This window comes from Manacus candei, unplaced genomic scaffold, assembly GCF_025592945.1.
Source record: "Manacus candei isolate 608988 ecotype Guabito, Panama unplaced genomic scaffold, ASM2559294v1 h1tg000008l, whole genome shotgun sequence".
Lineage (NCBI taxonomy): Eukaryota > Metazoa > Chordata > Aves > Passeriformes > Pipridae > Manacus > Manacus candei.
This window is the reverse complement of record NW_026138056.1, coordinates 18671294-18699259: the sequence shown is the minus strand read 5'-3', so window position 1 is coordinate 18699259 and position 27966 is coordinate 18671294. Positions and strand designations below refer to the sequence as shown.

At 36.5% G+C, this 27966-nt stretch overlaps 1 long non-coding RNA gene across 1 annotated transcript; it reads left to right on the top strand.

Moving 5' to 3' along the window:
• Positions 1-946: 946 nt before the first annotated feature.
• LOC127463261 (uncharacterized) lies at positions 947-15665 on the top strand. Its single transcript, XR_007900713.1, has 5 exons — positions 947-1140; positions 2711-2768; positions 6426-6496; positions 11214-11392; positions 12642-15665. It is a non-coding gene; the product is annotated as an uncharacterized LOC127463261 (long non-coding RNA).
• Positions 15666-27966: the final 12301 nt, after the last annotated feature.

The following is a 27966-nucleotide window of genomic DNA, read 5'->3' as shown; positions in this document are numbered from 1 at the left end:
AAGTAAAAGCTCCCTGGTTTGTACAGAAAATGCTGGCAGTTTGTGACCCTTTCAGTAACCCTAGTGTCATAGATAGATTATCTCACCTCTTTCCTAGATTTTTGTTTTGACTGTTTAGGTATTTTCGAATTGTAACTTTAAACACACGCCGCGGCACTGCCTGTGACTCCAGTCGCACTCTTTGCTTAGAGTTCACTTCCCCGTAGAATTTAATAGAGAGCTTCTTCTGCCACTCCTGAAACCTTCGTGGTCGCACGACTTCTGGGGTCATTCGTTAACTTTCCCAACCTAACAATGCCGCCGAGAGTTCATCCTTCTGATTTATTGACCTTTTAAACCCGCCGGTACACAGCGCAGGGGCGCGGAGCGGGGATCCTCCGGTGAGAGATGTGTTTCTATTTCAGGTCCATTACAGAATACGGTGTTGGAAGTGGTGCTCCCAGCGTTATCAGAGCCGACCACAAATGCCACATGAAAAGCAGCAAACATCCGGAGGGTTTCCTGCAAATTGAGCAGTTTCTCAAGACAAGAGCCTTTTTTTTTAACGTGTATTTAAAGGCAACACGCTTTGCCTCTTTAAAGCAGCTCAAAAGCACTAAATGAAAGCAGCCCAGCCGGACAGTGCTGCACAGTGCAAGAAGTCTCCCCGAATGAAGACTTTTCGGGACTTTGCATTAAGAAAGTGCGTGGATTGCAAGTGCCCTGTTCAGGAATAATCCACTATTCAATGTAAAAAAAAAAAAAAAAAAAAGTCCCTTTCAGAAACTCCATCGAAACAACATTTATTACTGTACAGCAAAGTAACAGTCCCCAACATTTAAAAGTGACTTTATCGCCTCTACCTCACTTTAATCTGCAAATTGCTTTCGAGCCAACGCACACACAAAAAAAGAAAGCTCGCGGCTCACACTGCCCGTAGCACCCGTAGCGGGGCTGCTTCGGTGGAAACACGTCCCGTCTCCGCGGGTTTGGCAGCTGCGGGAAGAGACAACGGGCTGTGGGACGGCACGGCCCCGCACAGTGAGCTGCCGGCATCTGTGCGCGGCCGCTTTGCGGGGTGGCAAGCAGTGGTGTACCCGCATTTTAGGACTGAAGGGCGTCCGGCGGGGGGAGCGGGACGTACGGAACTCCCACTCCTAGGTAAGAGCCCCTTCGTCTCCCGGCGCACAGGAGCGGGGTCCCACCTGACAAGTCACCCGCCCCAGCCGGCAGGTTGGGGACGTGGCGGGCGGTCTCCCCGTGCCCGGCCCCTCTGCTCCCCGCTCGGCCCTTTCCCCCGGCGCTCCCCCTGGCTTCCCCTCGGGGCGGCCCGCTTTCCCGCAGCCCCCGCGATGCCCAGTTGAAGAAGGGAGAGCCCCGGCACCGATCAGACGGGAAGTCTGAAAGGGGCCAGCGAGAGGTGCCGTGCATTTATCTCTGCTGTAGCCCCGGGCTCAGCCGCAGCCAACCCCCCCCGGGGCCAGTGCAGAACCTGCGGTGAGTGCCTTTGACCAGGCTCAGCCCTGTTCTGGCGAGCTCACGGAAGGAGAGAGAGCCCTGGACGACCTTTCCGTTTTCCTCATCCTTTATTCTCCATGCTAGGAAATGCATTCCTGTGTATATATATATATATATATACACAGTTTGCCATCTCTCGTTCCTTCAACTACATAGTGACATGTACCATGCCCTGTCACTGCACTGATGGTCAGAAAATGTCCTTATCTGAAGGAAATGGCTTTTCAGTTAGGTTATTGAACGTTTGCATTAATGCTGAATTCAGATGGTACACGTTCTGGAGGACCTGCGGTGGAGGGGAGAGCCTCCCCCATGCCTTCTCCTAGGAAGGAGTTAACTCTGTCGCTAATGGGAATGCTTGGGGTTGGCTTTAGGGTGCCTGTAACGCCTTCCCTGCTCCTGTTTGAAGTCATAAATCAAATGTATGGGAATCAATGGGAAATGACGTGTTTAACTGACAGTGGTGCTAGGTACCTTTGTAATACCTATTCCAGACAGATAACACGTGGACCCAAACAAATTCTAATTAAGTCAATGGCAAATGCTCTGAGTTTAAATAATATTGAAATGACATTATTCTTACAGAAGAAGCCTAAAAATGGCACTTTTCTCAAACTGCTAAAAATGTTATGACCCAAGGCTCATCACCCATTCATATTCATAAATTTATTTACTCTTTTAATATAAAGATAATTAATGAGACTAAGATCACAGAGCCGTTGCATTTTCCTCTGTAAAATAAAATTCCAGCAGTTGAATTACATGAGTTTCCAGCTTCATTCTGGTTTTGGTGCCATTCGATTTGAGAATGAGTTGCATAGGGTCACAAAGCACTATGATGGCTGGGACCAGGTAGAACTCCATACACTTGAATTTCCAATAACAGAAATCCTGTTAGTTTTCATGTGTGAGTACATAAAAGTCATTAAAAAAAAATAAAAAAGAAAAAAAGAATATTTTACACAATGCTGGAGCCACTCCAAAAGGTCAGGGATCTGAACAGAACTAAACAATTTGGCCTAGCCTCTGTTTGTATTCATACTGGTTTTATGTCAGCAGAGTTCCTGCTAACTTTTACTACAGTAAGATTTATTCTGATATGCTAGATGCTAGAGTGATGGCTTAGTGAAGGATAAGTCATGTAGCTGTACAGTTAAAAAGCTGATCCCAGTTGCATTGAAGTGAAATAAATTTCTTCATTTGCATCACACAGCTCCCAGAATATCCTTAACAAGGCCAGAAGAATGAATGTCATGGATATTCTTTTGAAGGTAGGCTGTGCTACTATATATAATGTACTGCAGTCTTGTAATATATATATATATATATTTTAATAGGCATCAATATTTCATAGTAATATGAGAGTATCAAGTTCTTTATCCTCATCCAGAATAAAATTTTTACATTATGCAAATGAGAAAGTAGCTGGGCTTGGAACTGGGCAGTTACTTTCAATATGTCAGTTCCTTGTGGCCACAGAAGAGATGATCTGAAGTTTTAACATACGGAAATAATCCTATGCTAGCCATTTAGCAGAAGTATGTTAGTAATACTAATAAAATTACTAAATGGTTAAATCCAAATGTCAACAGCTTGACACCCGCAATTCTGATGTTCATCAGTGATGAACAGGCAAGATCAGAGAGAAATTAAGAATGGATTTAAACTCTCAGCAACATTAAAGATGAATAAAACCTTTTTCCAAGATGGACAATATGATATATTTATTTTAAAATAAATTCATAATCCCTGAAATTAGAAACCACTGTAACGTTGTTTAAAAATACCTGTTCTATTACCTGACCAAAAAGGGCATTCTTTATAACTAAGACAAATACCATATTGTTTAAGCTTGCAATTTTAGAAAGTGCCCGATGGAAATGCTCTTGATTTTCATCATACAGAAGGTTTGAGAAATTAATTTGGTTTCATTTCTTGATAGCTACAGCTGTTCAGTTTTATGATATTTATTTTCCTTGAGTACTCTTAATAGATAAATTTTAATTTTCATATAAATTATTTTCACATTAATTTAGTATTATTAATAAAATTCCGATTATGTCCCATTTAAATATTATTTAAAACTGTAGATTACAACAAAAAGACATCTGTACACCTTCCAAATCCAAAGCAGTCAGTCTGATCATGTTTCTGACACTATTAACCACACTCATGAGACTTTCATTGGCAGACATCTATCTACTTGCTCTACTGAGTACAATGAACTCTACAGTTTCTCTGCCTAGAATCCATTAATATTCGATGTTCTGAACATCTTTGACTACCACTGAGCCATGAAAGAGAAGGAAAGAGCCCCTCATTGGATCAGGCCTGGCACAGCTAGTAACAACATAAAAAAGACAACTGAGCTTCACAAACCTCCAAACTAAGCTGAACAATGCCAGTTGATGGGGTTTTTAATTCAGTCATTATTACCTGGGCTTGAGATATGTTTAGAATTATCTAGCTGCAGTTCAGCACACCTATTTCACTTGCATGGCCTGTTTCTGTTTGAGAAAAACCCAAGGCTGAAAGTCCCATTTCCTCCTGCTCTGTCCCCTTAACATCACCTTTTTATCTTCACAACACCCTTTGAAGGGTATTTACTGAAAGGATGAGAGAGAGGTTATCACACAGAACTGAAAACTTAAAAAGGAAGACCCAAGAATTTCAATAAACTTACTCTGTAGCCAGATCAAGGACTAGAGATCCTCACACCCACAGCAAACAACCTGCAAGATTTGAAACAATTTCTACCCAGCTATCTCCAGTTTACCAGTTCCATTTAGATGCAATGCCTGTTCTAGATGTAAATGTTGCATGAACATTCAATTTAGAAACCTTGTTTAAATGAGAAATTTAATGACCTTTTCAGCTTTTAAAAATTCAGTCAAATCTTCTTTGGGAGATGGTAACGTAGTACCTAGATGTACAGTGTTGACAGACCTCTACCATTAAACCTGGAGAGGTTTGAATTAATAAAGCAAGGTGGCTTCCTAGAGAGCTTTAATTTCTGGTCTTACATGTGTATAAATACCCTTGCTATAAAAGGACAGCATATTAATGCTTCTTTGATTCAGACCAACATCCTACAAAAAGTAAAGGTAACAAGTTGCTCAGCATAGGATAAACAAAAAAATGCCTGAGAAATATTAACCAACTACACTGGCCATATACAAAGACCAGAGTTGGAACTGAAGCACACCAAAATTATTTGACTCAATTGTAATACCTATATTTCCATAGGTATCTGTTTCCAGCAGCCTCTTAACCTTCCCTCCCAGCTGGTGCAAAATGGCAAGATTTATATTGCAAGCCCTATGCTACTTTAGGAAATAAAGATGATGAGTGTTGAAAGTTGCTAGGAACACGTTATATGCCAGTACATGCAGGTGCTTAAGTACCGTGGCAGTCCATTTGAAGATAAAATCTGAACTAAGACAACCCAAGACAGCTAGGTTGTTCAGTTGACAACCACTCACCAGAGGGAGCCCATTTTCCCTTACTACCTTTGCTGGGACCTCTCAACTACCGTGCTAAAAACTCTACAGCTGCCGGGAGGAGTAGCTGCCAGCTAAAGGAGCCACATGAACATACGGTGAACAAGAAAGGACAGTGTAAAGGACTTTTGTAGCTGATTGATTAATACTTTCTGAAGTACAAAAGGTTCTTTACTGAAGAAGCTGATGTATTTGCCTTTCAAACAGAATATTTCTGAGGGAAACCAGTCATGTGCCTACAGCATGTCTCTGACAGATGTAAACATTTTATAGTGTCCTAGGTGGCCTTCTTATTACTGCTTGTTAGACTGTACTTCTTATATATTGCTATTGAATACTTTAAGCTAAGCTGTTGCATGTAAAACTCTCACCTTTTCAATAGAAAAATAATTTTATTTGAAAGGAAGACACTTTTCACTTTACCTTACCTCAAGGGGAAGAAGCAGCCTTCTAATGTATTAGTAACTCTCATACATTCTTTAAAGTCCAATTGAAAAACTTTAGCAATATAATTTGCATTTCAACTAAGCACAGAATTAAGTCTGAGATCATAGCTAACACTGTAACATGTCCTGTTCAGGAAGGACCTCCAGCTCCTTACAAGACCAGACTGTGTGCACACAAAATGTTTGGAACAGGGCATGATACAGAGGTCCCTTGGCAGTTTTCAGAATCTGACAGAGATGCAAAAGTGGGTTTTTTTTTGTTTGGTTGGTTTTCTGTTTTTGTTGGGTTTTTGGTTGGTTGGTTTGGTTTGGGTTTTTTGTTTTGTTTTTGTGGGGTTTTTCTGTGCTTTGTTTTTTTGTTTTGTTTTGTTTTGCTGTTTTGCTGTTGTTTTTTGGTTGTGTTTTTTTCTTTAATCTTAGCCAGGTAAACACAAGATCCCTTTAGTAGCAGAACTTCCCTGCTGCCTATCTAAACAGGAAAACCTTGCTAGTGGAGATGTAGTTACATCAGCAAGCATGTGCTTCTGGCACTAGAAGATTACCTACACTTTTGTACCTCCTGGTATCTGTCCTCTTTTTTCTTCAGTATCATGAAATATTATCAAGTTGCTACTTTTGCTTCTAGTGTCTTTGTTCTTCATGTTTGTTTCTTAATTACTGGTTGATACATTTCCTCAGCACTTTTCACAGATACTGCTAGCCAGCAGTCAGTAGATGCCACAGCACAGACCTGAAGTACTGATAAGTAAAAATCAAGTCCCATTGATTATTTCCTTTCCATAGAAAACAAATCCATCAGTGCAATCATTTTAAAATTTCCATGCAACCATGCAGCCACACATTTTCTGCCACTTGTCAGACTAATTCAATAGCAAAATCTGAGCAACAAATATTTGACTTGAGTAAGTAACAGTTGTGCATAAGTTGATATTTAATAGCTGTACCAATTATTTCAAACTAATTCTTCGTATTTTCTTTGCAGCCTGTAGCTTCAGAAACATCCTGAAATACAATCAACTGATTTTTATTTAAAGGTGTGACTACAGAACTAAGGTGGGCTCTATCACCTATCTTTGGAAGGGTTCCGTATTAATGGGGACTCACTGGTCTGTCATTGAGACTGAACCTTAACACGCCACTGGCTAGACACTATCTTACCAGAACTTCACTGTACAGCAGTGCCAAATTAATCTGAAATTGAAACAAGAAGATAAGATAAAGTTATTCAGTTACTAAATTACATACAGGCATGAGTATGGAATCTGGAGAATCCCTTTGACAGGTGCATACAAGGTTTATGTCTCAAAAGAGCTCTTACTGTTAGGCACGAACAAAATGGTAAAATGTTCAATAGGTATTTTTTACACTAAAGAGTTAAATTGCAGAACTTTATGTAGTAGGATTACTGATTTTATGCATGTGTTTATAAACTAGAACCTTTTGCGTCACTGCCTCAGTGTGAAATGATTAGTGAGGATGTGTTACTATTCAAAGTGAAAAATTACTGAAAGCCTTTGTCCTTTGCTAGAGATTTTCAATAAAATGGAAATGTAAAAAACCTGTATTTGAAAACTAGTGGATTGTGATATATGTTCAGATTCTGTCTCAAACAGAAGCAGAAGATTACTTGCACAGCCCTTGCAGGAATACTTTCCCAGCTTGCTGCGTGTGTACTTTCATATGTTGAATTTATTGGATTAAAACCGTACTGATGATAAGAGGTGCATGACATATATTTTTTCTTACAATACTATAGCAAAAAACTAGCAGGGCTGCAGCAGTGAGTGATTAGATAGCTGCAGTGGCACAGCTTAAAAAACTTCAAACATAATACTGAAGTATACAGTTGTCCAAGATGTGTGCTTAATTAGCATTTTAAAAAAATCCCTTTATTACAAAGACAAGGATGCAGACTGATGATTATTGACTGCTTTTATAAGGCATAGATTATTATTCATCTTTACCCACACAAGAAGTGTTTATAGGTTCACATGTATTTAATGTGATTTCATGCACAGAATAGCCATACATTAAGGTCATTATTTATATAGTTGTAGGTCAGAATCTGTACTACAATACTGAAATAAGAGGTGAGTAGAAAGACATATCTGTATGACAAAATTTGATAGCAGATACTGTGAAAAAAATTACTTTTTCTGCTGTGCAAATATCAGTGATATATCTTAGTAAATAATTAAATATATTTTTACAGAAAGAATTTAAATAATAATGTGAATTAAATATAATACTTGGCACCAGAAGTAATTTGGACATATCACTGGGAAGATCACAAAGTGTTCAAGGTTACAATTTGAATTTCCAGCCAGAATCAATAAATCTATCCGAGTTGCTTTATAAGTGTAATACATTCACTAGGGAAAATTTTCTTTCAAGAACCAATTATTATCCACTGCTCTGTTGAAAGTAATTAAAAAATGGCTAAGCAGCTTGAATCTTAGAAGGAAAGTTGAATATGAGGTCAACAGTATTAAGACCATCCAAAATCAATTCTATAAATTCTACAACAAACTATTAAAAACCCAAAGTTCTCAATCCCAAGTGTTTAACCAGTTTTTTTTAGGTAAATCTAAGAGGAGGAGCTCTCACCAGACTCCAGTTCCATGAAATAACTGCATGTTTAAACAGAAGAAAGGTCCAGGAAGGAAAAAGCTGAAAACTCCATTTCAGACTATTTTCAATGGTCTACGACTGAGCAGACCAAGATTACAGAAGCAGCTGCAGCTTCACCACTTTGTCACAAGCTAAACTGGACATTATTGCAAATGGCCATTGTATTAAGAACTAAAGCAAGACACTAAGGAGATACAACACTCCTTGAGAGTTCCTATATGACTGAAACACTAGATGATCAATTAAAAAAAAAAGTCATGTTTATCAAACCTCTGCCTACTGCTCTTACTTGGTAATTGAGGACATTCTGAAAGAAAGAATTCATACTTTTTTTTCAAACCCAGCTTTTTTAATATCATTTCACTTCAGAGGGCATTTATATATTATTTTTTCACACAACAAACGCTTTACAAAGATAAGTCAATATTGCTAACACTGTTCTGGACCTTTGGAAACTCAAATGACAAACAAGTGTTCCAACTAACTTGTCTAAAGTCGCAACAGAGCAGAATAAGGCCATGGATCGCGTGCCTCTCTCTTTCCCCTCTTGAGTTATAAGCACAGTTCTATGTTGAACTTAAAGAGACTGGTCTTAGAATCCCTTTCTCCCACATTTCTGTTAAAATCAGAACATCATTAGGACTCCTTAGCATGTTTGTCTTTGGCGGGGTGTCTAGTCAGGGACTGGCAATACCAGGTCAATTACAGTCAACCGGGAAGAGGGTAAATCAATAGCCCCAAAGAAACTTAGTAGTGAGGAACTCAAACCTTCACTGCTACTGTGCATTCTGTGAGCTATTCTGGAACTACAGCTTAACTCTCCTGTCTTTTAAGCTTAATTACTTTTTTCCATATTGATCCTAGAAAACTGCCAACTGGCAAATAGTACATATGGAACAAAAATGGCAATATATTATACATATACACTATATATACAATATATAGGATACAAATCAGTTCTTATTGCTACAAATCAGTTCTTATATGACTACACAGGCAATATTAGTGAACCTATGTTTTTTGCTACAAAAAGCACAATGGAAAACTGAAGACTGATTTTAAAGAAGCTGAAGACTGATTTTAAAGAAGTACCAACATCTCTGATTACAAGAAAAGAAAACTAGAAATAATGAATTGTCAATTAATGTTTTATAGTTACTCTACTGCTGTCTAAGTACTGCTGACTAAAATTCCAATTAGATAATTTCTTCTGGCTCTTTACAGTTTTGTTTACACAGTGACTTCATACTGCCTTATTTCAGGCGCTTATCTTAGGACCTGAAATAGTTTATTAAAGATAAGTATGAAGAATCCCCTGAGAAAAAAATGTTGTAGGTTTTTGTTTTGTTTTGCTTTGTTTTGTTTGGTTTTTTTTTTTATTTTGCATTTTTAAGCTCTGGGTAGTTCCACTTGTGAATTACTAAACTACAGCTATGCCCCCCTCAAAGAACAACTACATTTTTGTGATAAAGGTTCCCTTGTATATAATTTACACAGAAATTTTGAATTCTCCAGGGAAGGCTGAAAGTCATCTCTTTTTAGAATCACTCAATATGAAATTTGATAGCAAAGTAAAGACACATGAACTTTTTTATATGCCAGAGTGTCCAATATCACTAATAGGAAGGGATTTGTTAAATAAATTACAGGCAGAAATTGTTTTTGAGAATGGAGAAATTTTATTAAAGATACCAGAGTCAAAGATGGATCAATTAATGATGTTACAGGAACAAATTAAGGAAACAGAAATATTGGAAGTAGTAGACAATGCAGTCACGTCTACAGTGTGGAGCACCAACATTCCATGAAAATCAAAGGCAACCAGTCCAGTTAAAATAGAATTAAAAGAAACGGCTAGGCCAAAAAAAAAAAGCAATAAAGAAGGAAGCTTGTGAAGGAATTAGAAAACTGATTGATAAATTTACAAAATATAAAATTTTAGAAGAATGTGAATCTGAGTACAATATCCCAGGTTCTTCTGTTAAGAAACCGTCAGGAGAATGTAGTTTTGTAGCCATAAATTTACAAGCCATAAATCTGATAGTGAAAGATATTCATGCCATTGAATATCTTGCAAGATATGCCAATCCATATACATTATTAACAACGTTAAATGAGAAGCATGGCTGGTTTACAGTGCTTGATTGGAAAGATGCCTTCTTTTTCTATACCTCTAGAAAAAGAGAGCAGAAACCTTTTTGCCTTTGAATGGGAAAATCCCTATACAGGACAGGAAACCCAATGAACTTGAACTAGACTGCCACAAGGATTCAAGGATAGCCCTACAATATTTGGGAACTGACTGGTGAAAGAAACAGAACGATGGAAAAAGGAAATAAATCTCAATGGTAATCACTTGATATTATAATGCATGGACGATATTCTCATTTCTACAGGAAATGAAGGTAGCTGTACCCGGGTAATTATTAAACTTTTAAACTTTTTGGGTCAGAATGGCTGTAAGGTTTCCAGAAATAAAGCTCAAATTGTGAAACAGACTGTTGTATATCTGGTCTTTGAGATATCCCACGGGCAGAGACAACTGGAGATGAGCCACAAAGAGGCAATTTGTAAAATTGCTGAGCCAAAAGACATCAGAAAATTGCAGGTCTTTTTAAGAACAACTGGATGGTGTAGACTTTGGATTATGAACTATGGAATTCTAGCTAAATCACTGTGTGAAGCCCTGAAAAGACTACCTTTTTTGTGGAGAAGAGCCTACCTAGACTGAAACCAGGCTTTGATGACACCACCAGCTTTAGGATTGCCGGATTTAACCAAGAAATCCCAGCTCTTTGTACACAAGATACAACATATTGCATTGGGGGTACTGATGCAATATGATGCAATACCTTGGAAACTGGAAAAGACCTGTGGGATACTTTTCCAAACAATTGGGCACTGTAAGTGAAGGATGGTCTAGTTGTTTACGGGCAGTGGCTGCAACAGTGACATTGATTCAAGAGGCATATAAGTTAACTTTGGAACCTAAAATGACTGTATATGTACCTCATATGTTCAAGTTTTAGGGGGGGCCATCAGTTGTCTCCCAGCACAACACCAAAATATCAAGTTGTATTGTTGGAACAAGATGATGTTTTAAAAACTACTAATGTTGTAGTAGTTTTTAAATCTGCAGTGTTTTTGAATACTCTACAGGCAGAGGGCCTGGTGGAACACAATTGCCTGGAGACAACTGATTATGTTTATTCCAGTACACTAGATTTAAAGGACGCTCCTTTATCTCATCCTGATTTGGAATTATTTACAGATGGGGGTAGCTACGTAGAACATGAAGCATGCTTCACTGGATATAAGGTAACTACTGAAACCCTAATTATAGAAGCTAAACCATCAGCCAGAAACACATCAGCTCAAAAAGCAGAAATAATAGTGCTAATATGAGCTTTGGAATTAAGAAAAGAATAATCGGTCAATATATGGACTGACTCAATATACGCATTTGAAGTAATCCATGCACATGGAATTATGTGGAAAGAAAGGAGACTCTTATCAGCTCAAGGATGATCAATTAAGTATAAGGGAGAAACATCAGAGCTCTTGAAAACGGTACAACAACCTAAGGCTGTGGCAATCATGCACTGTAAAGAACACCAAACAGGAACTGCTAAGGAAGCTGTAGAGTAGCAGATAGGATAGGAAAGACTGTGGCAAAAACTTCAATGCAAATGGCCTTAATACCTACAAAAGAGGTAAAATTACCTAGGGAATGACCTAAATATTCAGAAGGAGATGAAAACTTGGGACAGTTAATGAATGCAAGGAAAAAATTGGCAGAATGGCTAGTGAATATACAAGGACAGGTGGTGGTCCCACTTATGAGAGAATTGGCTCAAATAAAACCTAAGGAATGTCACTGGGGAGCAGAGGCATTGACAGCATTACGAAAACGAACTGTGGTCTCTGTAAAATGGTTGGAATTACCAAATCTATAACCATGACATGTGAAACTACTTTGAAAAATAATCCAATTAATTGAAAAAGACCACCATTAGGAAGTTTGAAATGAGGAGTTGAACCAGGAGACAATTGGCAAACCGACTTTTTGGAGTTACCTAGATCAGGAGGATATTGATGTTAGTTGACTCTTTTTATGGGTGGCCTGAAGCCTTCCCATGTTGCACCAATCAAGTGAGAGAAGTGGTAAGGAGATTGTTAGAAGAAATAATTCCAAGATTTGGGGTCCCAGTAGGGATGTCTTCAGATAGAGGATCACACTTTGTGGCAGAAATAGTTCAAGATATAAGCAAGGCATTGGGAATTCAGAGGGACTTACATACTCTATGGAGACCACAATCAAGTGAAAAAGTAGAAAAGATGAATCAGAATATAAAAAAGAAAATTAGTAAAATATGTCAAGAGACCAATCTTAAATGGTCACAGGCGTTGACTCTCACCCTTTTAAGAATAAAGGTACAGTGAAAGACAAGGACTAGTGTTAGTCCTTATGAAATATTGTATAGGAAACCATACAAATCTACAAATTCTAATGTGGGAATGCATGTAAAAGGGAAATGTGATTTATATCAGTATTTGCTTTCTTTAGGAAAAACTTTGACAGCTTTGAGAAGCTTCCCAGTGTGGAATCGACCGCTAACTTTGGAAAATCTGGTTCATGACTTCCAACCAGGAGATTATGAGAAGACATGGACTTCTGAACCTCTCCAGGAACATTGGAAAGGAGCTTTTCAAGTACTGTTAACTCCTGTTAACTGATTGTTAACTACTTTTACTGCCATTAAGATAGCTGAATCAGAAGCGGATACGTTATACTAGAGTGAAGAAAGCCTCGCCAGCATAGAAGATTGTTAACAGGGATCCTAAGACTTCAAAACTGACTTTAAGATATGGTGTTTAATCTTATGTATCACCTTGAAATCTGGAGAGAATGGATATTGATTTGGAAATTAATGTTAGTGGGAGCCTGGGTTGAGGCAAAAACTGAACAACTAGAAGTATCAATAAGATGGGGAGATCCACTGAAGCTGACATGTGATTTTACACAGATTTAAGACTTTAATCCTGATAAACTGCAAGTGAACTAGGAAAGGGATAGAAAATAATTCCACCTAAAATGAGAGTCAAAGGCAAATGACACAGAAGTACATTGTATTACCTTGAAGAATGCAGGTCAATACTGTTGTTTGTTGAGTAGAGATGACTTTTGTTGTCTTCCACTTGAAAATAAGGAACAAAAACGCCCAAAATATGACTTAGTGTTACAAAGTCCAACACAAGAATTGATTTGTAAAGAATTCCGAACTTCAAAGCAAGGATGCTGTTTAGAATTAGAAAAAGAGCAAGGAAATTTTATTTGCCAATTCTGTCATTCAGAAAAAGTTGTCCCAACACGGACCAAGAAAGAAAGGATTAAAAGACAAACAGAGACAGAACAATAAATACACCTCGCAGGAAAAACCCAAGAAGAAAATTTGATGTTAGGATTAATCAAAGACTTTGGCAATTTGCAGAACGTGTCACAAATTACTGCTTGCCTACCAATACCAACAGCAGTAGGTGAGTCCATTCCATGGGGAATCTTAACCATGACTTCGACTATTCTAGAACAGGAAAATAAAACCACGTGTTGTGAACAGAAACCTGTAATTGGATGAAAGAAACAAATAGAGAATATTAGGAAACAGTGGAAGTCTCCAGGGTGTAGAGCTGATTGTGAGAAATTATCAAATTCTGTTTTTGCCAAAATTGGAAGATCTTGGAACATAGGATGATGTTATGATGAACAAATAAAGAGAAATGTAAGCCAAATGATCATGGAATGGAAATGTAAGAGAACTAATCAAACACAGGGGAAGGAGAAAAATTTGGACTCCATTTGGTCAATGACAATCTTATCTCAAATTCAGTACATGTCTAAGGCTTCTTGGTGTTTTACTTGGGATGGATTAGTTTTTAAAACCTGATCAGTTGTGGGTGATAAGGGAACCTCATATCGAGAAAAGGAAAATCTAATGTCATGGTGGAAATATGAAAAGATATATAATTGTAGTACTGTTGATATGATAATTCAGGTTATTCCCCCTTTATCTGCTACTTTAAAATAGGAGTGTCTCTGCAGAGGTCTTAAAAATAGCCTCCAACTGACTGAGACATATACACCCAAAAGAGGAACCATGTGTAGTTGCAGAAGATTTACAGTTAGGAACCCAGGACACTTAGTTTGGGCAAGGAGTGATGGGACTTGGACGATTCATTTACTGTTAGATGGTAAAGTAAAGCAAATAACATGAGGCATGCCAACATTATGTCCAATCTGGAAGAAAGATCCTTTTAAAGGAACATTAGAAAATTTGAAATTGGAATAGGTAAGAAGGTCAGAAATAGATGAAGAATGGCATGAGTGTTTGACGAGAATGAAAGTTGGCTGGACCTTGGAGTCTTCCTTGACTCCTTTAGCAACATATAGGATTAGAGAATGGATATGTCGACTTACAGGACAGCTAGAAAGGCTGGCAAATGTGACCAGGGAGGGATTCAAGGATGTAAATTAGCAGTTACAAGCAACTTCAAACATGCCTTTACAAAATAAAATGGCTTTAGATATGATCTTACTCAAAGAACATGGGATTTGTAGATATTTGAAAGATAGAATTGATCATTGTTACATACACATTACAAATGTGACGCAAGATGTAGAACATGGCTTGGACTTGTTAGAAAATATAGAAAAAAATACAAGCTTCAATAAGACATGCAAGAAAGTTGGATAGATAAAATGTTTAGTGGACTGGGATGGAATCTGAGTTCATGGGCAAAATCACTGATTAATACTGCATTAATCTTGTTAATAATATTTTTAACAATTATTTTGATTTACTATTGTTTAAAGAAACAAATAAACAGTAAGACTGCATTTAATTGGATGGTTATCCAAGCAGTGGGTAGACAACAAGATGAAAAGGAATCAATTCCAAGACTCCCACAAACATATAGTGAATGAAATAGAGTATAGATGTAACATAAGCAAATTTTAGGATTATAACGAAAGTATTGAAATGATTTTCGAAACTTTCAAAGGGGGGAAATATTGCAATTAGTCTGATAAAATAATCGAGATTTGATGGTATAGAAGAAATAGTTGCGATTAAAAGGAAGAAAATTGTGAAGCATGATGTATAGGATTGTCAGGAGTGTTGTGTTTGAAGTATGCAACTACGGAAACCTCACCAAAAAGATATTGGACCATTTGAGCTGCTTGGAAACCCCCTTACCCTTCCCATCTTGATTTGAGTATCAAAGATTCCAATCAGTAGAGCTAAGTAAAATTGACCAATGGTTGTTTTAGAATAAAGTTATAAAACTAACAAAACAAATCACTGTAGAGGATAAATGCAAGACTGGGCTTATGTAACAGAAAAGTGTAAAAATGAATGGATTTTTTCAGTAAGAGAACACTTTTGGAGGAGTGATCCCCTGTGTTCTCAGCATGCTGAATAAAGAAATGGCTGCTTATTCGCATCGGATTGGTGTTGGATAAGTTTCTTTCATCCTCTTTGGTGACACTCCTGCTCAAGCAGAGCTACTCAGAGCCAGTTGTCCAGGTTGGAGACTCCATGGTCTGTCTGAGCAATCTGTGATGGGGCAGACTAGTAAACCCCTGAAGTTCCTTCTATCCTTAAGTTTTCTGAACTTAAATAAAACATTATATTAATACTTATCTTTGACTTTAAAACCATCTTATTAATTTTTCTTCATTCTATACTTAAATCCTTATTTTACCATTTCATTTTCATAATAAGCTTAGTTCATTTATGAATTGAAAAAAAAAATTTCTAAAATAAAATAGAAGAAATAAATCTGTTACTCAGGAATTATGCAAACAAATAATCTCTCAGCGGTTCTCCCCTTGAGAAAACATTGTAACTGCTCAATTCTGATTCCACATTGCACACTCTGATTATGCTACTTCTTCCTAGTTTAATTTTCAACCTCATGCATAAATTATATTAGTCCCATAGGTCAGTCTTGCAATGAAGAGAAGGCAGGTGTTCCATTCAGTTTTGATAGCAAATGCCTCATGAACTATTTAATATTTCCAGTGAACAGGACAGACCTAATCTTCTGCACATACATATTACTTTGTTCACACAAAGCTGTGAAAAATTAATATTGAAAATTACAAGGGCTACAAAAAGTAACTATATGCTGAAAAGTTTATTTTTCAAATTACTTTCAAGGATTTTTTCTAATTCAAATGTTGGAGTTAAAAAAATTAAAATCAATACTCAAATTTGAAAACCATTTCAAAAAGAAAATGACAGAGATATCTTTCAAGGAAGCATATAGTTTCTTCCTCACATTTAATAATCCAGAATCATGTATGTTTTGTATTGACCTCGTAATTTATATGTAAGTACATGACAGATCACAGGTGATTAACATCTCTGTAAGCATCTCTATCCTACCACAGTTCTGCTTTAAGATACGCTGCTACATCCTAGAATACCTTTCCTAAATAAACTCCAGAAGGTAAATACTTAAGACAATAGCAAATGAGGGGTGAATGAATGTAAGAACATCAAAGCTTCTCTGAGTGAGCTAAACCACAAGAGAAGCTTTGAACCCAGGTTAAAATGTCACAGGGTGCTACCTGAGCCCTGCATTTATCAATTTAATTCCTTCAGAATCAACAAATAAACTTTGTGACAAAGATAAAGAAAATTTAAATCTGTATTTCTTTCTTAAAGCTGTCTTTGAAGTTACCTTATACCTTAATGTATAACTACCATTTTAGACACACATTTTAAAACAGTTAAAAAATTTCTCAGCAGTGAAATGATGCAATCATATTGAGTCACAGACACAACTCCCCCCAAAAACCCTAATTATAATCAAATGGTAAAATAACAGTAAAACTATTTTTCATTTAATTAAGAATTTTGGAAAATAGGTACCATTTTTCTACCCAAGGAGTGCATTTCTCTTCCCAAGATGAACAACCACGGACATTAAATAGAGAAGTCTTCCTTACAAACTAACACTACAGAAACTCAATTAATGAGAAATTCACAGCACTAAAAAATATGCCCAGGTTTATTGGCCAATCTTTTAAATGCAGGAATCTAAAACTGTGCTTATGAATCTGAGTATGAGTAGCCAAAGCCCTGTTTGCATTTGTATCTCTACTTAAAAAAAAAAAAGATTAATTTCTTCGGTACCAGTTCTTTGTACAGCAATGCATAACTGAGAAGCGCTTCTAAAAGTCTCACTCCCCAAAATCACTCAATTTATTGAGGTATCTAAACAATATATTTTAATTTTTTAAGTCGTGGTGCAACCCTATCCCATGAAAAATATTCCCTCAAACCCTCCCTGTTCACACAGGGGAAGGATGGGCAGGCAGACAGCCCTAGTTATTGTTTTTCTTTTTCTCCTTTTTTTTTTCCCCCCTCTCCACTTTGACATTGTCTGAACTGCGGCAGACAAGAATACCACCTTCTGATGTACAATGAAGAGGGTGAGGAATGGGAAGGTCGGCTTTCTCAGGCTTCCCATAATTAGAGGAGTCAAAGAAAATAAAGGTGGCCTGTGATGATGCAACTAAAGTAGCAGAAGTCGTATTTTTCAGAAGATGGATGTATAGGAATAAACACGATGGAAGAATATATTGCCATTTGGGATGTTGTTGACTATTTGTAAAGGATTGAATCTTGATTTACTGTACAGAAATTTCTAGTGAGAATTTTTAGTTGTCTTAAAAATAAGTGACTTGGTTTTTTCTCACATGGACCACACCAAGAATGCTTCCAAGAACTTGTGAGTACAGTAATTTAAAGAAAAAATAGTTCCGGTAATAGTCACAGTTTTAATAAGTCACTGCTATACTTATGTTCCACAGCATCTGCTTTTTCCACTTGCTAAGAGACTAATGCCAAACTCCACATAAAAACATAGCCTTGAAGAATATGACTTTAAGTTTGAATTTTATTTCAGCCTACTGCCCTCAGGTATTTGGAATCAAGACAGTGATGAGTTTAACTGCACAGAATATGTGAAATACACAACATTTATTGTTGAAACAGATGGAATTGACATTGAAACAGTATTTTTCTGGAATTTTGTTTATTTCATACACTATGGGAATAAGAAAACACACACTGCATCTTCGAAGGAGTGAAGGGAGCTCAGCATCCCAGGTGATGAAATGTAGATTAGTTGCCAGTGATAGTTCTTAAAAGACATGGCTAATTTCTCTCAAACTGTAGGACATGAGAGTACCATGGTGGCTCGGAGTAGGGTACAGATAGGGAGTTTCATTCATGCTCAAACACCCTTTCCCTGGAGAAGCTGTGCCTATGACCAAGGACAACATGAAATATTTTGAAACAGATTTATAAAAAATAGTGTGAAAATGGAATGGTAGATAATCCACAGGATTAATTTTCTAATAAGTCTTAATAAAGAAGAAGTTTATAGAAAATTCTGTTTAAGGAGTATAAATCACACAGTTAAGCAAACAGAATATATTTTCTGCAAGTATCACAGAATCTGAAAAGTCAAGCCTCTGCAGAAATCTTTCAGCCCTACTTCAATAAATATTATACTCTAACACACATGTTGTTATGAAAACTAGCTTTTAAATTGGATCCCCATGTTCAAATCTGCCTTCTTGAACTCTGACAAGTGTTATTGTTTGGTATGACTTCCTGATAAAAAACTTGTTCTAAGGTTCTTTAGGAGAGAGATCACTGAATTTTAATCCAAAGAGTTTATGAACAGTATATGTACATTCTTGTTTCAGAAATACCTGCCAACAATGCTGCACAGCAATTCCAACCAGACTATCTGCATAAAAGATAAGCAGGTTTAACCAAACATGCCTTTATCCAGGATTGTAATGCATACAGAGAATCCTGAAAAACTTCCAACTTCAGAAATTTGATGTTTATTTTGGAGCACCTATGTCAGTAGCAGTAAAACATACCACAAAGGTACGAACTGATCATCTGCCTGACAAAGTTGAAATGGAATGTTTTGCTTTTAAATATGAGAAGGAATAAAACAAAAGGAAATGAAAATGAACTGTCATATGCAGATCCACACAATAAGTTAACAAAAAGAATCTGAGAGCTAATTTAGGGAGTCTTTCATTTTTACCACCACCACAATTCTAGGATGTTTTCGTGTCTGAAAAATGAAACAGCTTCTGCATTTTTGGAAGGTAAATTCTGTCAATATCATTTCATGTATCCTATATATCTTCTCATATGTCCTAACCTTGTCATCTCAACATCTCAATTTGGCTTCAAGGTGATGTTGATACTTTTATGCACTAAACAAAACAAGGGAAAATTTTAAAATGGAGTCACATCTACTAAACCGAAAGAAAAAAAGATGCAAAAAGGTACATCTGCTTGACTGATTGTTGGCAATGGGCTGACAAACTACCCCAGCACAGAGCTGAAAATTGCACCTCAGAGAGCAGAGGTAGGAGCTAAATACCAAATTTAAAACAATTATCTTCCTTCCAGGTAAGAGACAGTCTTCCACTAATTCTTTCTCTTTGAGTATATGTTCCACTATTTATTAATCAATCTTTGGCTATTGCTTTTCTATGACATCTTAGCCACATCTATGTGGATTATTTAGTATTTTTTCTCAATTGTGTATTTCTTCTGTGTTAGGAATAGGATGATACATTTCTTATTTTGTTTAAATATAGGCCCATTCTGGTTAAAGGGGATTTATTTAATCATGTGCTCATTCCAGCCACTAATACGACTACGTTAAATTTGCTTTTGTTTCATTCCCTATTATACCAACAATACAATTTTTTTGTTTGTTTACTAACCACATTTCTTTCCCATTAACCTGGTTTCTTTTTTTTTTTTTTAATTTTTTTAATTATACAGGTTGGATTGCCTGGGTTTGCAGAAACTGGCTGACTTATGACAACATGAATAGTACCAAAATCCAAAGCTATGCAATATTTAGGTTTAACTCCCGTTTCTACTTGCAATATTCTTTTTTAAAACAAGATCCTTAAAGCAGAGCTCTCCCAATTCCATACAAAAAAACCAACACACTCTCTGAGAAACCATTAACTGTAACACTGCTTTTTACTAACAGTGAGGCAAAAGGAGATGTAGCTGGGATGCTTTAGTGGAAATGGCATGATTGCTATACCTTATATAATAAAAATGGAGTGTTTCAGAAGTGCAACAGTAATGAAAAGTTAATAGCAAACAAAGAGTAGGAAACAAAAGATACCTGCCACTGGAACCAGAAAAATGCCACCAATATACTAAATAAAACTTGGAAACTTTTATTGACTATCAAGCTCAGCATGTTGGAATAATAAGGAAGTTTGGAATTTCCTCTCTCATTTGGAGTGTCTTTGCAGAAATATCAGCTGGTAATTACATCAGACTGTGCTATGTATAGCTTTGTTGATTTACAGAGGTCTTTAGAAAGCACACACCCAATGTTTTTCTTCACATGAATAACTCTTATAGATGAACTGCCTAACATACCCAAAGTTTGGAGAAGGAGAGAGAACATTATTTTTTAAAGTTCAGGTCATTAGAAAGGATAATTGTTTAATTTCAGCATTATCAAATTGAGGTAATCTAACAGAATTAATTTCTAGTTATGACAGTCTTTCTCCAGACTTTCAAGGGACAACTTCTTGCAATACAATAGTTATGAAGAAAAGGTAGAATGCATTACTTCATTCCAATCCCTTCTATTAATGCAGTTTATCTGCTTTTATTTTTTTCAAAATATATTTTAAGTTTTTCAATAGTTAATTTATTTTTAAACCATTATTTTTTATAATGCTAAATGAGAAAAAAACCTTAGAACTATGAAAACAAATGGAAACATTAAATAAACAATTGAGTGCTGTTCCTCAAATATTCTGAATTATATTAATGTTTAAATTATTTGCATTACAGCTGTACTTTTAGAGACAGGGCATAATGTCTTTCTTTTCCAAAACTCATCCAGAAAAAAACCCCACACTGAGTATTATTAATCCTTTTAAAATTATACAGAATAGAATTAGAGGCTGTATGATTTACTTCATGTCACATTGGAAAATCTGTGGTGGAAGTCCAATTAAAACTTGGTCAGATGAAGACAGAAATGCAGTAAAATGATATTTACACAATTACACAATCCTTAACACAGATGCGTGATGACTGTTCTGCATCACAGTAAATCATCTCACCCACCCAGTTTACTTTGCTCCTTCCTTCTTCACGTGGACGAATTCTGCCCAGTTGCAAATGGAAGAGGGTGAACAAAGGAGGAAAATAAATATCATACTGATTTCTGAATAAACAAACACATAGTTCTGACAAATTAACATTGCTAACAAAAGAGAATTCATGCAGTAATTCAAGTCTATTTTCTTCAGAAAATTACTAAAAATCTGGAATGCAAAACTGCAGTTTGGACTCGGTCCTGCATGATGCCTACCAGCCATGGAGAAGTGTTTAGCATTCCTATTCCTGCTCAGCCTTTCTGCAAATTTGCAGATATTTTTGAAGTTACAACAAAATTCAAGGAAAGAAGTCACAGATCTACAGATAACAGAATGATTTCTGAAAGCCATTAGCATAAGTACTTATTTAGCAAGAAATACTGTGTGTATGATGAAGGGTTTACTTTCCCAGAAGTGCTTATGGGACTTAAGATTGCACAAAAGGGCTGTGAAATGTGTTTCCCTCAGTTCTGGCTCTTCGGTTCCTGGAGCCTCAGGTCACATTCAACTCATAGTTCCTATCAAGCTTTTCCCAAAGGACCTTTGGGCTCCTGCAGTAGCCAAACTTCCCTGGAACAGGAAACTCTATTTACACTGATGTCTTAAAGCCTGGTGCTCATCCATAAAAGGGAAAAATAATACTTTTAGGAACTGCACTTCTCTTAACCTTTAACAGACCACAAGTTAGTTTAAAATGCACATGCTGTAAAACAAAATTTTCACAAAATCAAGAAAAACTATTTCTGAATAAGTAAAGACACTTCCCCTGAAATGCCTGCAACATTCTGACAGTATGCAATGTCTTGACAGGAACGTGAAACAGAAAAATACAAATTAATTTGTCAGCTTTCACTGTCTCATATGAAAGAAAGGCTATCCACAACCATTAAAATACTAAGATTTTAATATCTTTTATCTGCATCATTTTTGATTCAGGTAAATGTTTTTGGGGGGTTGAATAATGAGTAAGAAAATTTCTCTTCCAACTATCCACTCGTAAGGGGAGAAAGGAAGCCTTCTGTGGGAGAGAGCTTTGAAAATTATTGAAAATAACCTTCATGATGGTAATGTGTCTCCTGAGCAGAAAGGTCCTGTAATATCTGCTTCTTATATAACAAATTAAAGCAGGTTACTGGGAAGGTGAAGTGGAAGTATTTCCTTTTCCCTTCTTGTATTAAATATTTCTGTTTGTCATTCTCCTTAACAGACAGTTATTTCACAAAGAACATGTGCAACTTCCATTTGTCAAGCTGCTTTTTGAATTTTTTTAACTGCCATTTTGATTACAGGTGAGTAACCAATTAAAAGGTCAAAATGAGGATTTTTATTTAAAGACTCACTGCGACTTCATCTAAAGATGCTTTCTAATCTAAAAATAAGTTTCTCTTCATGCACATATGAGTTTTGGTTTGCATTTTAATTACTTTAGTGCCAAGATCAAGCATTAATGCATTACTACATCTTATAATCACATCCTCTGACTTTCCTTCCCCATAACATCTTTTGTTCACTGCTTTCTTTTTTGTCACATCTAAAGTGAGAGAGACTGCCAGCTCTTTAAGTTTCTGTGAAATGCCTTTGCACTTTGCAAACCTCAGAAAAAAACCCAGCATCTGTCCTGTGCAGCATAGATGTGCTGAAGGCTGCTCTGAGACACTGAGCAAAGTCCTCCTAAAAAGCTGTGGAGTTGCTTGTATGAATGATATAAAAAATAAGAGACAGTTCAGTGCTGCAGGCATGTGAGTCTCCATATAAAAAGCCTAAAGTATGAACTTTGTATTCAGACTAAGATTTTGTTTTGAGAATGCATTGATGTTTAGAAAGTGAAATAGCATCTTTAAACCTAGTTATAAACAGCAACATGAAAGATAAAAATGCTGTTACAATAGCATATTCTTAGTCTTGACATTATTTTATTTGAGGTCAACTCTCACAATTTCTGGTTTAAAGGTGAAAGTTGAAACATACAATCACCTTGCTTACTAAGAATGGCAAACAGTATCTGCATGACCTTTTCCAAATCATATTTTATTGCAAGGCCTTTAATACTTTAACTATGACTTCTTGGATGGACAAGCCAATTTGTTATGATTCCAAATGTTGGACAATTCTTGACCTCAGTCTAGAAGTATGGAGACATGTCAGTTATATTCTAGGACATTAAAGAAAGCAGAAGGACACAGGGGTTTTCCATAACTTTCTTTCACTAATCACAAGGACTTGACAATATAATGCCTCTAATCTGTCATCTAGGAAATGAGTAAGGTCCTAAAAATAATTGGGAGTATCCCAAGGTGAATAAGTGTAAATCTATGAAAAAAGTGATATATTATCTCTGTGTAATGTTACTGGTTTATCTTGGCATTTGTCCATCTCTCTCTCGTTCTTGTGCTGAATTCTCTTATCTGTTTGAGCCTCATCATCACCTCCATTCTACAGGCTCTTCAAAGTGGTTGGTTAGATTTTTCATTGCTTCCTATTGCCACATTCTTATTCAAAGATGAAATGTAAGAAGAGATAAACTTACTATTAATAGCAAAAACTTATTAAAATGCTATTCTCACACTAGGTTTTAAGTATCCTTAATATTGTGCAAGAAATAGGAGACATTTCCTATTACTATAAATGATATTTTTCCATCTAGATCTTTAAAAAAAGATTAATGCATTTAATTCTACCAGATTGTTCTGTTTTACACTCATTCTTTTGAGTTTGTGATTATTTCCTTGATTTTGAAAAATGGAATCTGTGATAACAGTTGCATAATAAGTATTATCCAAACACAGGTTTTTGGGTTTCAGTTATAACACACGCAACAAACCTGAAAATGTGTCTGTGTGGTTAAATGTGCAAATGGTATTACTAATGTAAAGTTGCAGTTGAACATGTTTATAAAGGCTTGTTCTTTTAGAACATTAAAGGTATCTAGCACACTCAATTTTAGTGTAAACACTGGTAGCTTACTTCTGCTAAAACTACCACAGAAGGCAACCACTTATTGATACTGATTGAAAAATACTACCTTATAATGACTATAAACTCCACTAAAGTTGAACAAGATCTAACAAATTTTACAAAGGTAGAAAATGGTAATGTCCAAAAGAATACAATGTCCCTCTGATAAGACACATATCCCTCTTTTTAGATACTTTCCCACAGAAGTGAAATAAAATATTTTAAATGCTCTGTTTTGTATGTAAAACAGAGTCCTAGAAACCTCAGCTCTGAACTCCCTTTCCTCATCTGCTCTCCATTTCAAGTTCTGAAAATATCTGGGAGACTGGAGACATAATCATAGAATGTTAAGGGGTGGAAGGCACCTTAAAGATCATCTCGTACCATCCCCCCTACCATGGGCAGGAACACCTCCCACTGGGCCAAGTCGCTCAAGGCCTGATCCCAGCTGGCCTTGAACGGTGCCAGGGTTGAGGCATCTGGTTGGGGCATCCACAACCTCCCTGGGAAACCTGTTCCAGCATCTCACCACCCTCACAGTAAAGAATTTCTCTGAATATCTAACCCCAATTTCCCCTCTTTCAGTTTGTACCCGTTACTCCTGGTCCTATCACTGTAGTTTCGGGCAAAGAGTCCCTCTCTGGCTTCCCTGTAGCCCATTTCAGATACTGGAAGATTGATATGAGGTCTCCATGCAACTTTCTCTTCTCCAGGATGAGCAGCCCCAGCTACACCCACTGTAATTGCATTATCTAGACTTATCTCTGTATTAATTTGGATGAAAACTCTATGTTCGTTATCCAACTAAAGCAAAGATTTGCAATGTAAATCATGTAGTACTTCTCTACATTTGACTGATGAACTAATCCTTGTACAGCACAGTCCCTAATATGAATTTTCCTATCAAAATATGCAGTTATGTTATGAGTTACCTCTTTACTTTCTGCAATAGTTTGTTACACCCTTTCAGTCACAAAACAAAGAGTATCAAAGAAATCGCCTTTTAAAATGGCAATTGATACAATATGTTGAAAACTGTACCAACTGGCAATCCAGACAACACTTAGTAGCTTGAGCTCCTATAGGATTGTAGATCTAGTCAGACAAAGCTAGCTTTAATAATTCAAATTCTATGCTTAACAATTACAATTGTGAGGTTATTTTTAAAATGACAGGATACATTCAGAAAAAATAAAATATATAAATTTTCATTTAGTGCCTGGCTAAATAGCATTTTTGTCAAACTTGTAGTCATCTTTAGGAAATACCAAGAATTATAGAATCATAGAATGGTTTGGCTTGGAAGGGGCCTTAAAGCTCATCTAGTTCCAAGACTCCTGCCATGGGCAAGGACATCTTCCATTAGACCAGGTTGCTGAAAGCTTTCTGCAACCTATACTTGAATACTTCCAGGGGGGTGGGGCATTCACAGCTTCTCCCAGTCTTTTAAATATCCTAAATTATATAACTATATAATAATTATATAACCTTAGCATGATTAATTCCCAGCATGTTGTATTTCAGAGATATAGCCCTATACACATAGCTCAGCTACCCGTGCTTTAATGTTATCTAAACAGTATTAGACAGGTAAAAAAGTTCTCTGTTCCTTCACTAAACCACCTCAGTTCTGTCTTTTGCATGGGCACAGGACTGTTGCACCCAAATGTACCACATTTAGCTGAATCTCTCAAGATGCTTGAGATTTCCAGATTTCCACGAAAAGAAAAAGGTCAAACCTTTTTAAAACAAACTTTTGTGAAGTTTCTGTATAGTTTTTAAACAGCTTTTTACCATTCTTTCAAATTATTTCAATAAATATTATTTTCAATTTAGTGCTTCATAAAGCAATGGATGAAAACAAGACTGCTGCACCCCAAAACTTATGATCTAAGTATTCATCTAAGAATAATTCTGCAACACACATTGTATTTACATGTACAGACCAAGAAGCAAAGCATAAAATAAATGTATGTTTACTGTGAAGCTGTTCAGAAATTACTAATATAGGCAATGTCTAAGTGCTATGTTAGTTTATTTTTAAAGTTAACAAGTGCTGCATTTAGATGATCAATTACTAAAATGACAAACAAATCTCTTTATGGCAACTAGACATGAACCTTTTGCAAGTAGTGTATTATAAGGAGGGATATTTAAGAGGAAAGGGTGGAGGTATGGAATGGATTTGTTTAAAGCTAGTGGTCAAATTCACATATTGTGACACTACCAGGTTCTGATTTTCAGGAGAGATAAATCTGGAGTAGGCATTTTAAAATAGTTCCAAGTATTCTATCATCATATATTGAGAATGGGTTTATTGGAGCATTTTCAGAAATATGAGTTTTCAGTCATATCCTCTTCCTTTTATTCCCTCATTCTTTCTTATCTTAATTTTTAGTGATGTGTTTATAATAATAACTCAGTGATACAGACACTGGTTAAGCAGCAGGAATCATCCAAAAGTGACTTCATCAGTCACATGAAGACTGCCTTTTGCACTTGTCCTTGACCTGGGTATGGAAGATAGCATGAAAGCAGGAAACCCCAATAACAGAAGCATCAGAAACAGAAACATCAGACCACCCATAAAATTGACAGTCTAAATTATCTGTAATTATGAGATCTCACAAGAACTGTATAACTCTTCTTTTTTTATTATTATTTTATTTAAAAAAATGAAGTCTAACCCAAATCTTAAAAAAAAATCCCTGAATTCCTGCAATTTCTCATTAAAATCTTTCAAGTCTTAACTGACTGAAAATAGTAATGACCAATAACTTCCCTTCCTGACTTGATTTTAGAGGTGAGTAATACTCAAGTCTAGAAAGGTTTTGACAATCACACAAAGTCAGCAGAAGTTATTATTCCTTCTCTGGAAAAATATTCTATTCCAAGGAAGGATCTCTAGCTTAAGCAGCATTATACAAGCTCTTCTTTTAAAACCAGAAGTTATGCTCCTAATCAGCAATGATTTCAACACACTTGTGGAAGTCTTTGTGAAAATATACAGCACAACACTGTATGCAGTTGAACCAAGGACAATGCAAAGGTGGGATAGAAAGTCTGATCATTATTAAAATAGTTATTAATGTGAGTGCTATGCAGATATAAGAAATAGTTCAAAAATATTAGTACAGCAGCTGGGAACCACACTAACATGAACTTGTGTGAGTAAAAGAAATCCTCTTTTCAGAACCTCAGTTTATTGACCTTAATAATTCACTTCCATAATCAAACACTCACTGTTTTCTTTTGCCATCTGCTGCTGTAAGCAAGACAGAAAACAGGCTTGATAGGCAGATGCAGTCCATGCTTCTACCTCTTCCATCCTTCTCTCTCTGGTGGTACCTTTTTCCTCACAGTAAGAATTAATTCTATTCCTCCTTCCCAGCAGCCCAGGAAGTCAGAGCCAATAGAAGACTGGAAGGAAAGGTCAGGAAATGCTCAAACAGATAAAGATCCTGTATCTCAGCAGAATGAGACCAAGGGAGGCCTATATCTGTCTGCAGTGTCCCCAAGTCTTTGATAGCCCTCTGAAACCTGCTTTCCCATGCACCTCTTCATACCCATTCTCTGAACTATGAGCCAATCACTTCCCATCTGAAATTCTGATTTTCTCCATTCAGAGCTTCAAAGTCTTCACTAATGCCTCCATAGCCTTTTTTCCTCTTTTTCCCCATGTCTGTTC